A 13,257-nucleotide genomic window follows, 5' to 3' on the forward strand; every position below is an offset into this window, starting at 1 on the left:
TTCTGTCCCTGGATATAGGGAGACGAATAACTTTGAGTAGCACAGCCCAAACCAGCAGTGGCAATTTTTTTAAAGACGGTTTTAATGTTGGCTATAGCTGAGGAAATGGTGATTGCTGAGGGTGGGGGACCTAGAGTGTTTAGTGCAGGCTTGCTGGGTTACTTTTGGTTTGAAATAAGGATCRCTTCAGGGACAAGTAGCCAAGTTCCCAAGCCAGTATTTTGTGGTTTTACAATCACACTTTCAAAAATGTTTTTTCCTTCCTGTTGCTGCATGGAAGATCCACCAAAATAGCCATGAAGATGGCCACTAYACCACGCAAAAGAAAAAGAAGATATCGTTAATAGCATCTATTAACTGTTTTGCAGTTTGTGTGATATATGCCACRAAGAGTCAAATAGGTTGGAAATTGAAGTGTGTTTTCTACTGTTTTAAATTTGATTTAAAGTGACTCTTTATAGAACATAACATTGCCTGCAGAGTTTATTTTACATTTCCCAGTAAATAAGAGTTAGGTTGCCAGGCATGATTACTTTGGGGTTTTTTGGTTGTTCCTAAAATCATGGTTTACAAAAATCCTAAAACACAGAATGTGGTGTTCAACATTTTTGGAAGAATTCCTCATTGTGTCCCTTTAGCACTCCACAGTCTGCTTTACTGTTGCATCTCTGCCTATAATCTGTAGTGGAAAAAATCTTAATTCACAACTTTGTAATATTTAATAAGAAAATATGAAAAGCACGTCCCTGTTTCTTTTAAATAACTATGACACTAAAATAATAACGACATAGCTCTTTCTATCAGCTGACTGGTTTATGGGTGAACTAAACAGGGCAAAGAGCACAAGCAATCCTTGGTATGCGACTGTTCATGCTGCTAGTATGCTTTCTGGGATGGCTTTGGTCCATGCTGTCAGTACTTCTCAGGCAATGCCCAGGCACGAGCCAGAAACCATTCCCAGTAGACAGCAAGGACTTCTTTCAGAAGAGGAGGAKGATGTTGCCACATGGTTGCAAGCTGGGCAATGCCAGCTCTTAGGGTTGGAGGACAGCACCAGACCTGTTTAGGTTACTAATACAGCTATAACTGAAGTGATTTAGAAAGGAGGCAATTCCTCATCTTACAAATGGAAAGTTGAGGAGCAGATAGTGAGGTGATGCAGCCAGGGCCAGCGGTGGTAGATCCTGGAATAGAGCACAGATCTTTTATCCAAGTTAGCAATCCATTGGCAATGGACTGCTGGCGGTCCCTGCTGTCAGGYCATAAATCCCAATGCTGATGCTTCTGCCAGGCCTGTTTGAATAATCAGATAACTTGTGTGAAATGCTGCCACAAGTCTCAGCTTCACTAAGTACTTAGCTCTCCTGCACCTTCCTTGTAAAATGGTCCTGATTCTACATAGAGACCATTAAGAGGATCTCAAACCAGTGGACTATGTAAGGTGCATGGATCTGTTTGCCTAGGTTCTTTATGGAATGGGTAGTGATTTAAGTAACATGATGTAGACCTGAATCACATTTCAACTGCACCAGTCTGAGTAATCTTTTAGTCTGAAAAATATATATTTACTCTAGGATCTGAAGTATGTGCTAGAAGGTAAAGGGGGAAGGGACAAAGAAGCTGGATACAATTTTTACTTCTCCTACTGGAAGTCTGTAACCTCCAGCAGTGGTGTTGTGACAGTGGAGTACGTTAATGCCTTGGGAATTATTGCTAAGCAAGCCAGCATTTGTCTGGGAGAGACCACAATCAGTTTGATGGGGAGGGAAGATGTTGGGTACCTGTCTCCTTCAGCATGCTGCTTCAGCTATGTAACCACTAAACTTAGGGTTATGGCAACTGTTAAAAACCAAAATATATTCCAGCTTCCCTTCCCCTCCCTCCCCAAACCCCAGACACCCTGGGCTCTCCCTAAATAATGTCTGTGGTCATGTATTCAGGTTATTTGCAAAGTTTCCACTGACCTCAGTCATTTCATAGGAACATTCATAGGAACGAATGTGGTCCTTCAGCCCTGGACAATTTTGTGATAATGAGAGTAGATAGATAGGATAGAAAGGGACAGGAAAAAGACCAGAGGAAAGTAGAGGCCTAGGCTGGTACTGCCTTTTCATCATCAGCAGAGCCCAGGAAGAGCTGGGTGGTGCTTCATCCTGAGCTATCAAGTCAGTTGAGACTGAAAGCTACTACTGGCAGATTCACGGGGCTGGGGTCATGCTTAGAGCTGGCGCRTATTTGTTCAGGCAAGAAGGCTGTCTGGGCAACAACCCCGAGCKCTTTCAATTTACTGGCTTCACATGTTGCCCCCTCTGAAAACAGTGAAGTCCAATTAAGTTTGGAAACAAGACAGGGGGATCTGTGTGCATCTTAAAACAGCTTTCCCTAAAAAAAAAAAAATAAAAAAGACAGTGAAGGCCAGCCCTCACTTTTAAAACGTCTCGGCTTTAAAATCTCTCRGGTTTTGCTCCTCTCTACTCTTGCTGAGATGTCTGAATAACTGGAGAGTTTAAGTCACAAAGACTTTCAACAGAATATGTATCTTGCAGGCTTGAAGCTTCATCGGTACTTCAGTCTCATACCCTGGAACAACTGTCTGTAGAAAAACAGATGAGCTTTTAAAACCAAGTTACAAGCTCACCTTTTACATACTTAAAACAGGTCTATTTTAATGTGGAAATATTAAGGGAAAGGTGATAAACATGCACATGATGAAGAAGGAGAGCTGTTTCCAGCACAAAGTTGGGTGTATGTGGAATCAGGATGCGCTGATCTAGATTTGTACAGATAATGCACTGAATAATTGGAACAACTCCAGCCRTTGTGCTTTTTTAAACTGTCTTTCAGATGTCACAGGTCCTCCTTATCAGAGRGGAGGACTTTTACTGTGTCTTACAGGAACTTCATCCCAGCTTGATGCAAAGAAATTTGCAGTGCTTCTTGAACAAGGTATCACTGCTTTTGTGTCTCTGAAGTCCAAGACTTTCTGTGCTTGTGACTATAAATGTCAGAGCCCCCATCTTACACAAGTCTACAGCCACAAGACTGTGTATTTCCCTTTTTATTTCAGTCTCTCCTCACAATTGTACTGTACAGGAAAATGGTAGAATTTCTGCAGTTCCAGTTATCAAATGTGAAAACTATAGAAAATCCATATGTGACCTTAGAGGAAAACTTGTAGAAAATTCAAGTGGTGTTTTCTAAAGCACTTTTTAAAAACTATTAAGTTGCTAAAAATGCTCTTGGTCTTTGGAATTTCACATGAAAACCACTTTTAAAGGAAAACATACTTATTTCTCCTTTTTCTCGGTTCCTGGGGCACTTGCCACAGCTTGTATTTTATGCTGGTAAAACTGGTGTATTAGTCATTGAACTGAAAGAAACGAAGGGACAGAACTTGTCCTTCATTCCTCCTTTTTGCTTGTTTGCTTCTTGCCTTTGAGGGGCAAGGCCTCTCACTGTCCTAACCAAAACACACCTTTCTGTGGTCGCTCCTCCTCTCTCAAGCCAGCCGCCCCTTGGAACAGGCACAGTTTAGAGGTTAGCAGCCTCTTGTAGATCAGCTTTTGAAAGGCTGCTGGACTCTGGGAACTTGTCAGACTCCTCCTGTGGGCTGTTATGCCGTGTAAGGAGACTGGGAAAAAGAGAAGACATGAACACGTAAGACATGAACATGTAAGGAGAAGTACAGAGCACAGCAGTGCAGCTGACAGATACAGGGGATGGCTAAAGAGGCAGAGAAGGGCTGAGGAAAGGGAAAGACAGAAGAACTTTTGTAGATGCACAAACACTTTGCTGAAACAGCGTCTTCTTTGTGGAGCTATTTTGTGGCATCACTTTACAAACTTTCAGCCAAACCTTTAAAAAGTCTTGGCCTCCACCCTACTCGTTTATGCTGCTCTCTAAGCTAAACTTTCCCCTGGCTCCCCCTCCTTTTTTTTCCTTTGGGATCCTTACTTGCCACACTGTGCCCACRCTTACGCTCCCCACCCTCATTGCTTCCAGGTCCTCCTCTCTCTCCCTTTGCTCCACAGAAGATGCTCATTAGCTGTCCCCTGTTTCTAGTCTTTTTCATTTCCATGCTGGGAACTGTCTGATCTTAAGATAACCTTAAGCTACTTTCTAAAATACTACCTTAAAATTCCTCCAGCTTTGAACCCTTTCTGTGATATTACCCTCAAGCATATATTGGCAGAGATCAAAGAGGCAAAAATCATTGTCAGCTTGAGATAAACCATCTCCATTGAACCAAGCCCTGCTATATGATGGGCAGAGACTCTCTTATCTTTTCTGTGTCCTTTTCTTGTGACTGCTGTCCTTGCAAGCCCATTCTTCAGTTCCCTACCCCACTTTGTGCCAAAAGTGGGTTTCAGTTGCAGAGGTACAATGAAGGACACTTAAAGGGCTCAGAAGTTTATCTTTATAGCAGGCCAACAAGCACCAGCCTTTCAAAATGAAGTATCAACAACAGTGTGCCTCCTGCCACCCCTTCTTAAAGCAAGTAGAGAGTTGCACAAAGGCATGAATTGTACTYATATGGATGACACAAATTGAGTACAAGGATTCTCAGCATAGTAATTGTGATTACCCCCAAAAGACAAGGTAGATATCTTGGACATCTAATCCAAACCCTGTTAATTTGGATGAYCACTTTCTCTCCAACAGCCTGTGTCACCCTCCATGAAGATTTAATTCATCAAAATGAATTGTACTTTAATAGGAACAGATCAAAGAAGTTTTCCCCAGATATCTTTTTCAGATGTAAGTAAGTCTGTTTTTAAATCAGAAACCAGGTGATGTAAGAAGTCTGGTGGTCTGTCCCCAGAAGCAGGTGAAACTCTTTCTCAGCTCACAAGGCAGAAATCTCTGCCCACCCATCCTGGAACAAGGTCATAACATCCTCAGAAATGGTTTACAGARGTCTGAGGTTAGGCTCTGCATCCTGGCCCTGACCGTGCTGGAACCAGGCTGGTTTAAGAAAGTCATGTTTCCTACTTGCTTGGAGACATGATCCTGCCACACCTGGGAGTTTTCTCACAGAGGAAGAGTTCTCACCAAGGGGAAATCTTGATCAGCACTTGCTGCAGTTTGAGCAATGCCAGTTTGCAGAGGCCCTGCAGCAACCAACATGGTCTTYGAGGCCCGTGGGTCAGCCATGGCATGCCATTTCCCCCTCCCTTTGGAGTACAGACTTTAACCCCATGCAAGTGCTAACTCCCAAATGACTCAGTCTGTAGACATCAGAGGATGTGTAGGTGGGGAGCGTAGCCYGCTTGCCTAACTATGACAGTGTCCTGTCTTGCAATGCCTTGTAAGCAGAGGTCAGCATGAACATTGCATCAGGCTGCTGCTTTACATATTCTGTCAGTGTTCAAAGAAAGCATATGTGCAATCCGACATCTGCAAGAGGGATGAAAACTTCCTGGCAGGGCATGTTACACAAACATGAGAAAACATATTTCATTTAACTTCTTGTTTACACAATCCATCATTCAGGTAGGGCTTTCTTACTGTCGTAGTTACCATTGGTGATTTTAGAAGCTTTGACTTCATCCGACCTCAATGAGAACTGCAGGTGTTTTGCTGAGCAAGTCAGAAATYGGAACACTCGAATTCTGGTATTTCAATGCTTTGGGTTATTTTTCCTCATGTTTGGGATAAAGAGTCAACAAAATATAACCTCTCCCAACCCCCCCAGCAAGAAATACTTAATTTTTATTGTCTAGAAAACAAATGAACTTCTTCATAGTTACATCAATTAGAGCAGCTATATAACATAGTATTTTTGACAACTAGCCAGTTACTTAAAAGCCTTAATGTAGATTATGGAAACCCAGACTCACCTCTTCAAAGCTTTGGCTGGGAAAGAACATGTTAGAAAGTTTGCTGAAGAGGACTATAATGAGCTGGATAAATTTCTGCTGTGATGTTAGTAGAAAGAAATATCACTTCAGACTTGTTTCTCTTCTGATTTTGATCTTCATCTCCAGTAACTGAGTTTTTGCTACTGCAGCAAAGAAAAAGAGTCCTGTTGTGAAAGAAGGAAATTACACAGCCACAAGTTCTGGGTCATCTCAGAATAAAATCGAAGTCTCAGAAGAACGACTGAGGTTCAAGATTCACCATTCATAGAATCATAGAATCAGTAAGGTTGGAAGGGACCTCTGGAGATCATCTAGTCCAACCTCCCTGCTCAGCAGGGTCACCTAGAGCATGTTGCACAGGATTGTGTCCAGGAAKGTTTTGAGTATCTCCAGAGAAGGAGACTCCATAACCTGTCTGGGCAACCTGGTCCAGTGCTCCGTCACTCTCACAGTGAAGAAATTCCCCCTCACAGTCAGGCAGAACTTCCTGTGCTTCAATTTCTGCCCATTGCCTCTTGTCCTGTCACACGGGACAACTGAAAAGAGTTTGTCCCCATCCCGTTGACACCCTCCCTTCAGGTACTTATAGACATTGATAAGATCCCCCCTCAGTCTTCTCTTCCCCAGGCTGAAGAGTCTCCAAGAAGCCAGTCTGGTTTGAAATAGCTAAAAGACAGGGAAATATTACCAGCGAATTGAAGCAGAAGCCTGTACTGCATCTATAGCATATTTTCATCTTTTGTCACAAGACATTAGGCATATCAGTTTCTGTTCAGATCACCTGACTGCTGACTGTACTTCAGAGAGATTAATTCTCTTTCCTAGTTTTACTGTCTTTGTCTATGCCTTAAGACAGCTGCACTGAATTTCCTGGTGACACCTGCAGCTATCACCCTAYGATGGAAATCCAATAATTCTTCCCGTCTGTGTGGATGAAGAACTAGATGGATGAAGCAAGTGTTTCTTCTGAAGCCCATCCTTCTCCGTCCTCCCCTCATATCTATGCACCAACATGGTGTTTGAAGTCATCGGTCAACAACACGCACCGCAGGGTCTCCCTTCTGAATTTTGGCATTGTGGTTGCCAGCGTTCTCCCCTTCCCTCAGAYGCTACCTGGAGTAATGGAGAGCAATCACAGCCCTATGCTCTGACCAGCTTCCACTCTGGATAATTACAGAGTTTTATCTTGTCTATATCCCTTTGCAGATTTAATTAGAGGCAGTGTACGATTCACTTCCCATCAGAGCATGCTGTGTAGTTTGCTAAGTGGTTAAGATATACTTCATCAAGAAGACGGTGGAAAATTAAGCCTGTGTATATCTGAAACATTCTGAAGTCCTTCCGTATGAAGCTAAATATAGGCTGGGGGCATCTGAGAGAAAACAAGGAGAAGGCAGTATTTGAGGAGCCTGAAGAGAGCTTTGAGTGTCTAAGCTACGAAGAAAGGAAAGCCCTTGCATATGCTACTGAAATCTGATCCTTGATAAAATATGCAACACAAACTCACAGTCACATCTTAAGATCAGAAGAGAAATAATCATCAAAACACAACACAGACTTCAGCCTGTCTGTCTAGCACCTCACCTCTCTCCCTTTAGGACAGGGTACATCAAAGTCAGGGAATCAGAATCCTGGCTACTACAAGAGATACAGCTATTAGGAGATTTTCCTGCACACCGCAGCTCTTTGCTGCTGGCATCAGCAGGCTGGCCATGAAGCTCTGACATCCCAGGAAATCTTGGCTGTCAAAGGAGCCTGCAAGAGCCCTTCTGAAAAAAAATGAACAAAGATCTCTGGAGCACAAATCTTGTTAGAAGCATCAAAAATTGCCCCTAATGTGTCTCCCCTCTATGAATTGCAACCACATCAGACAAAGAGCACAAAGATACTCTTGCACATGTATTTCATCTGTGCTCTGTACACTGTAGCTTCAGCTCTGCAACCCCCTCACAACTCGTTGTTAATGTCAGTTAGCTGACTGGCCTTGAATTATACCTTTTACCAGCCTACTAACATCTTATTTCTCTCATAAAGCCTAGGAGATTAGAACTCCACTACCAGCAAAAATAAACCAATAAAGACCATAGAAGACTTTAATCTCCCAAACAAAGAGCTTGCTTAGTCTCTTCCCAAACTTAGTACCTTTCAGATGGAAGCCTAGCCCTGTGACTCAGTTCCTATCAATCAATCAATCAATCAGTTGTGTCCAACCATGCTTACCAGGAGGACCAGCTGCCCTTCAGAGGTCTTAAAGGACCTCCATGGTCAGTTATGCATCTCCTGTTTGCAGTGGTCTCCAACACTTGTAGCCATTTGTTGGCTTGTTGATGTTAATATTCTCTGAACTCTTRGCAGATATATTTATTACAGCAGTTGTTTATGTTTTGGGAAGGCATTGGCTGGCTTGGGCTCAAAGGAGGACCACAAGAATGAAAAAGAAGGTTTGAAGGACTTTATTTCAGGTGCCTGACTAATGCACCTTACAAAGGAGAAGGTTCAAAAAGGCAGCCTAATGAGTTGATGCTCTCAGCTGCAAAAGGTGTTTTTAAGTGCAGAGCTTTTTAGTTTTGTACAGTCTCTTACTATTGATATTAGAACCTTTAACARTATATCAAGTGAGCTTTATTTCTGGGAGGCATGTTATTAGTCACTGGGGTAGAGCACAGCAGCATCAATAAACTAGCCATTGTTTGAGTTTTTAAAAAGAGATTAATTAGCGTTTTGAAAGATATTCTGTACTGCATCATCAGTGACAATGCCAGTGTGCAGAGGGTAGTACGGCATGTGCAGGCTGTGAAGCAGAAAGATCATGAGCCTGCTCTTTTAACTAAATACATTAATTTGTGCTTTCTAAATATAAATTTGTGTTTCTGTAGCATACTGTGTGAASGCAACAATGCAAAGACATATTCAAGGTCATATTCTCATCTAAGAATGCTAGAAAACAAGGTAGTGCAACCTGCGTTATGGTCAATGGACTTACTTGAATGCAGAGCAGCATACATATATATATATAAAAGTGGTCCTGTATATTTCCAGAGAGACAATCTTGCATGTGCAAGAGCATAAAGCAAAAAAAATCCAAATACTTTTTATCATTTCAGTCTCTGCAGATCCTCTGTTCAGTGGTTACTAGTAAAAAAAAATGATGTGAAGGATAATACTGCTCCTTATCCATTGTGAATAACCCTCATCTTCACAAAGAAGGTAATAATAAAGACAGGACAATGTGATTTTGAAACTGTGGATGTGAAAGTAGCATCCATCTCTTTCTAAGAGCTCTCGGCCCAATGCTATTAGTTGGAGGCTACTGAGGAACAACTTTGAGCRTTTAGCTGATGCAGAAGTCATGGAATAATGGAGACAGAATCTGGAGGAGGAAGTGGCACTCTGGAGAACACAAAGATCTTTACGATGCTCTTTATGATCCAGAAGAACAAAAGCTTGCTTTTTGTGAAAGATGTTTTGCTTTATGGAAGATTTGTGTAGCTAGGATGAGCGTTTTGGATGGAGCATTCTCCTAGCTCCCTTCAGTGGGAAATACCAGAACTTTTTTCCTGAGCTATGAGTACCTTTACTGTAGCTGTTTAACAGGAGTTCAGCCTATGCGAACAAGATAAAGAACAAACTAATTTTCCATCAAGTTCCTTTCTAAATCACAAGACTTAATGAACAGCATTCTTGCTATAAATTGTTTAAATACTATGTGGGCTTTGATATTTTTGATACTCCTTATAGCATTCAACAAATCTAATTGACAGCCTCAGACCATCCATATGCTGTTCTTTCAGTGTTAAGAAGAATAAAGATGAGAGTTCCTTGCCATTTTGAGAAGAAAAACCAGGGCCAATATTTTTCATACACTCAAAAAACTTGAGCATAGCTAAAATGATGTGACGCAGAAACAGTAAGAAAAAGCAGAAGAGTGCTCCAGGGCCTATGACCCTATCGCTTTCCAAGAAACTCCTAAGATGTCAGTGGCATGTCCTTAAACTGCCTCCTGCTTTCTTCTCTGGTCCAGGGGACAGCCAGGCTCCTCAAGAGATGGTGCCAGGCTGGGCTCAGCAGTTTGGCTCAGCTCAACTCCTGCCTTCCCACCAGAGGAGGAACAGAGGCTTGTTCTTTGGAAAAGGACCATCTTCCYGATCAGCTCCGCTCTGTGCATTGCCTGCTCCCTGCCAGGTCAGCAGCTGCCTTCTGGCCTTTAGGTCTCAGTCCATTTCAGTAACATCTCTGCCCTGCCAGCCCTGGCATCCCCCAAGGTTTCAGAGATAGGCTGGTAGGATGGAGCGAGAGGTAAGAGAAGGTGTTTGTTTTTTTTRTAAAAGGAAAAGAAGAGAAAGGATCAAGGAATTGCCAGTAACAGGTTTATCTCCTCTCATTGAACTCAGCATTGAAATGAGGGGCWTAATTAGGTCTTCATGTCTATGGCTCATGTTTTCTATTGCATGGAATTAGAACTATAACTTTTGTGCAAAAATAAAACTAAGATATTTTCCAGGTGTTTTTTGGAGGGAGTTTTCCATTTATAACATTTTTATTGGGAGCTGAATCTGTGCTGCCTTCCTGATGTAAGCAGAAGGGATTCTGTGAAGGACACATAACTTTGCTTAGACTTTATAGATTTAAGCTGGAGATACAATGGGGAAAATTAAGTGGGGGAAAAAAAAGTATATGCCTTTACATGTATACACAGCAGTCTCACGATCAGTCATATGGCAAGAAGGCTTGTACCACACTGGATCAAAGTGTAAGAGCCTAGCATGAGATTAAAGGGGGGATAATTGCAGGCAACCAGAAAGTTTTATAATAGAGGTGATAATAATATACAGCAGAGGAAGGAAACTGCAAGGAACAGAAATGAGGATAAAATGGAAATAAAAGAGATCCTTTGATCCTCCTGGCTTTTTCCCATATAACAGAATTATTTTATCACCCACTTACTTCATTTCCCTTCCACTTTCATCTTGCTTTCCTCTGATAGCTTCGTTGCGCCCCTGCCCTATGACACTACCAGGCTCACCTCCCTCCACATGTCTCGTAGCAATGCAGTGCAAGATGCATCTTTATCAAGTGCCGATTTTAAATACGAAACATCTTCAGCGAGAGATTGTACTTCGCATTTTACTGCTGACTTTGGAAAGCAGCAGAGCTGGTGGAGGGAGGAGCTCTGAAAATCGCCCCACAAAGTAAAAGTCACATGGAGTAAGTAAGTTCAGCCTGAAATACCCTAACTCCTCACCAGCATTCTGGGTGAAAAATAAACATTTAAAGAAAAGAGAACACAAGAAATAAATAACAAAGCTGGGAATAGAGCCTGGGAGGAGGCTTTTCAGGATATTTCTGGAAAATTCTGATTTTATGAAGGTCGCAGAAGTGGAAAATAATACTTTCCTTTCTTTCTCCGTCCCTCATGCCTTATCCTCTTGGGTTTCATAGGTGGAGAGCTCTATGGCAAGAAGCAAGGAATAYAGACACAGCTCTGTACAAAGAGGCCATCGTTCGAGGCTTCTGACTGAAACCTCAGCACCACACCGCTTTAAAAAGCTATGTTAGTTAAAAGCTAAAGACAGACTTGGCTATGTGAGTCACCACTTACTAATTTCATACCTCAAGCATAATGGGAAATAATGGATGTGATGCTTATGTACAGCAGAGTAAGGAACCTGCAAGGRATAGAAAATAGGGGTAAAGTGGAAATAAAAATAGCTTTTGTTTTGACTTCCAGTCYCTGCTCCAGGGGCCTGGGTGACTGTCGTGAGCATCAGTCTGCCACCCCTGAGCTGCGAGCACCCAGGTAGGAGCGTGGAGGCATTGGCAGAAGGAAGACTGGGGAAAGGAGTGGTGGCAGAGAGAAGAGAAAGGAACAGCTCTGTGCYGCAGAAGTGGCCAGCTGCAAGAGTTGCCATCTGCAGAGGTAAAAATAGAGGGCCAKTTTTTTGGTCTGAGATGGCTTGAAGGCCTGCTGATGGGCTGAAAAGACCCTAAAGCATTCTGTTTGTCTGGAAAGGATTTCTAGGGATAGCTTAATCYTGGTTAATCCTATGTACCTTGTAGTGGCCCTTACACTTTGACATGTCACTTCATGATAAAGCTAGTGGTACCTGCTTCCTGTGACCTGCAACTGCCTTGCCGTTAGGGAGATGTTATTAAAGAAAGAGAATTGTTTTTGCATGTGTTGACTAGTCTTCTGATCCTCTAAGGCCTACACAGAATGGGTGAAATAATCTGAGCGACTTGGATAAGTGCTTAGAGGAGTGAAAAYTTGAGAGATGGAGCACAGATGCCTCACTGTGACAGCTGTGTTATCCTGTGCTGGTGGGAAAAAGAACAAGAGCTATCAATAATATCAGAAATAAGACACACGCCTTGGACTTCCATAGACTCATTAGTCACATGCCCTTAACCACAAGTAATGAGAGTGTCGTATATYTATATTTATGATTATGCTTCTATATTTATATTTATATACAGTTGCCTTGTATAGAATGAGGTAGTCCAATACTAGAGATAAAAAGTGATATGGTGTCAGCTCTGATCTGCGATGATCTGAGATGAAACTTCCGKTGCTGCAGCACTTCCCAGCTACAGATATTCCAAAGGCTTTGGGAAGAGTTTAGCTAAATTCTTCCACAAAGTTAAGAATGATTTTACCTTGTTTTACTGATGTGTTARAAGTAGGATTCTATTGCTTGCTTAAGATTTTTAAGCAGGGGAAAAAAAATGGAGAGGCTTCTTTAAGATGTGCTCTKTGTAATCTCTGAGTTCCTGACTTGGATCTGCAGGGCCAATTTAACTGCATTTTTTCCAATCTTGCCATTGTGTTGACTGTTGCTAACTCAATTTTTGGAGACTGTAGCTTCATTGCACACCACCAGAGGTCAGTMCTTGATAACTTTGCCTCTGCAATGAATGGTCTTAATCATAATATTTTCAGATGCAGAGAATCTGCAGTTCCCACCTGTTTCAGGAAGTCTRGTGAGCACCGAGTTGTTTACAGTAATAGCTGCGTGTGTAATAMAAACATAGCTTGTGCATATTTACAATAAAAATGATTGTTTTCTAGTTATTTTTCCTTTTGCCATGTGTTCTCATTTTCAAAACTAACTTTGAGAAATGGGCCTCTGAAACGGCATTATATTTATTTTTCCTTGGAGCACTATGAAAGAAAGCTAAAAAGCTTGCCTACCTTASAGCTAAAAAATCTGGGAAGGAAGGGAAAAGTTTTGTAATCAAGAGGGAATGATCACATATTACTGTAAAATATTGAAGTTTAGGTTTGGTGCAGAGTCAGTTCTAGAAACATGGAGCTATCCCATAAGGCTGTTTTTTAAAAACAAGTCTGGTAGTTTAACCCAGTCCTTGGTAATGTTTCCTCCCTTTCTCCTGCTCCATG

The sequence above is a fragment of the Rhea americana genome, unplaced genomic scaffold (assembly GCF_003343005.1).
Source record: "Rhea americana isolate MKP2758 unplaced genomic scaffold, rheAme1 scaffold_40, whole genome shotgun sequence".
NCBI lineage: Eukaryota > Metazoa > Chordata > Aves > Rheiformes > Rheidae > Rhea > Rhea americana.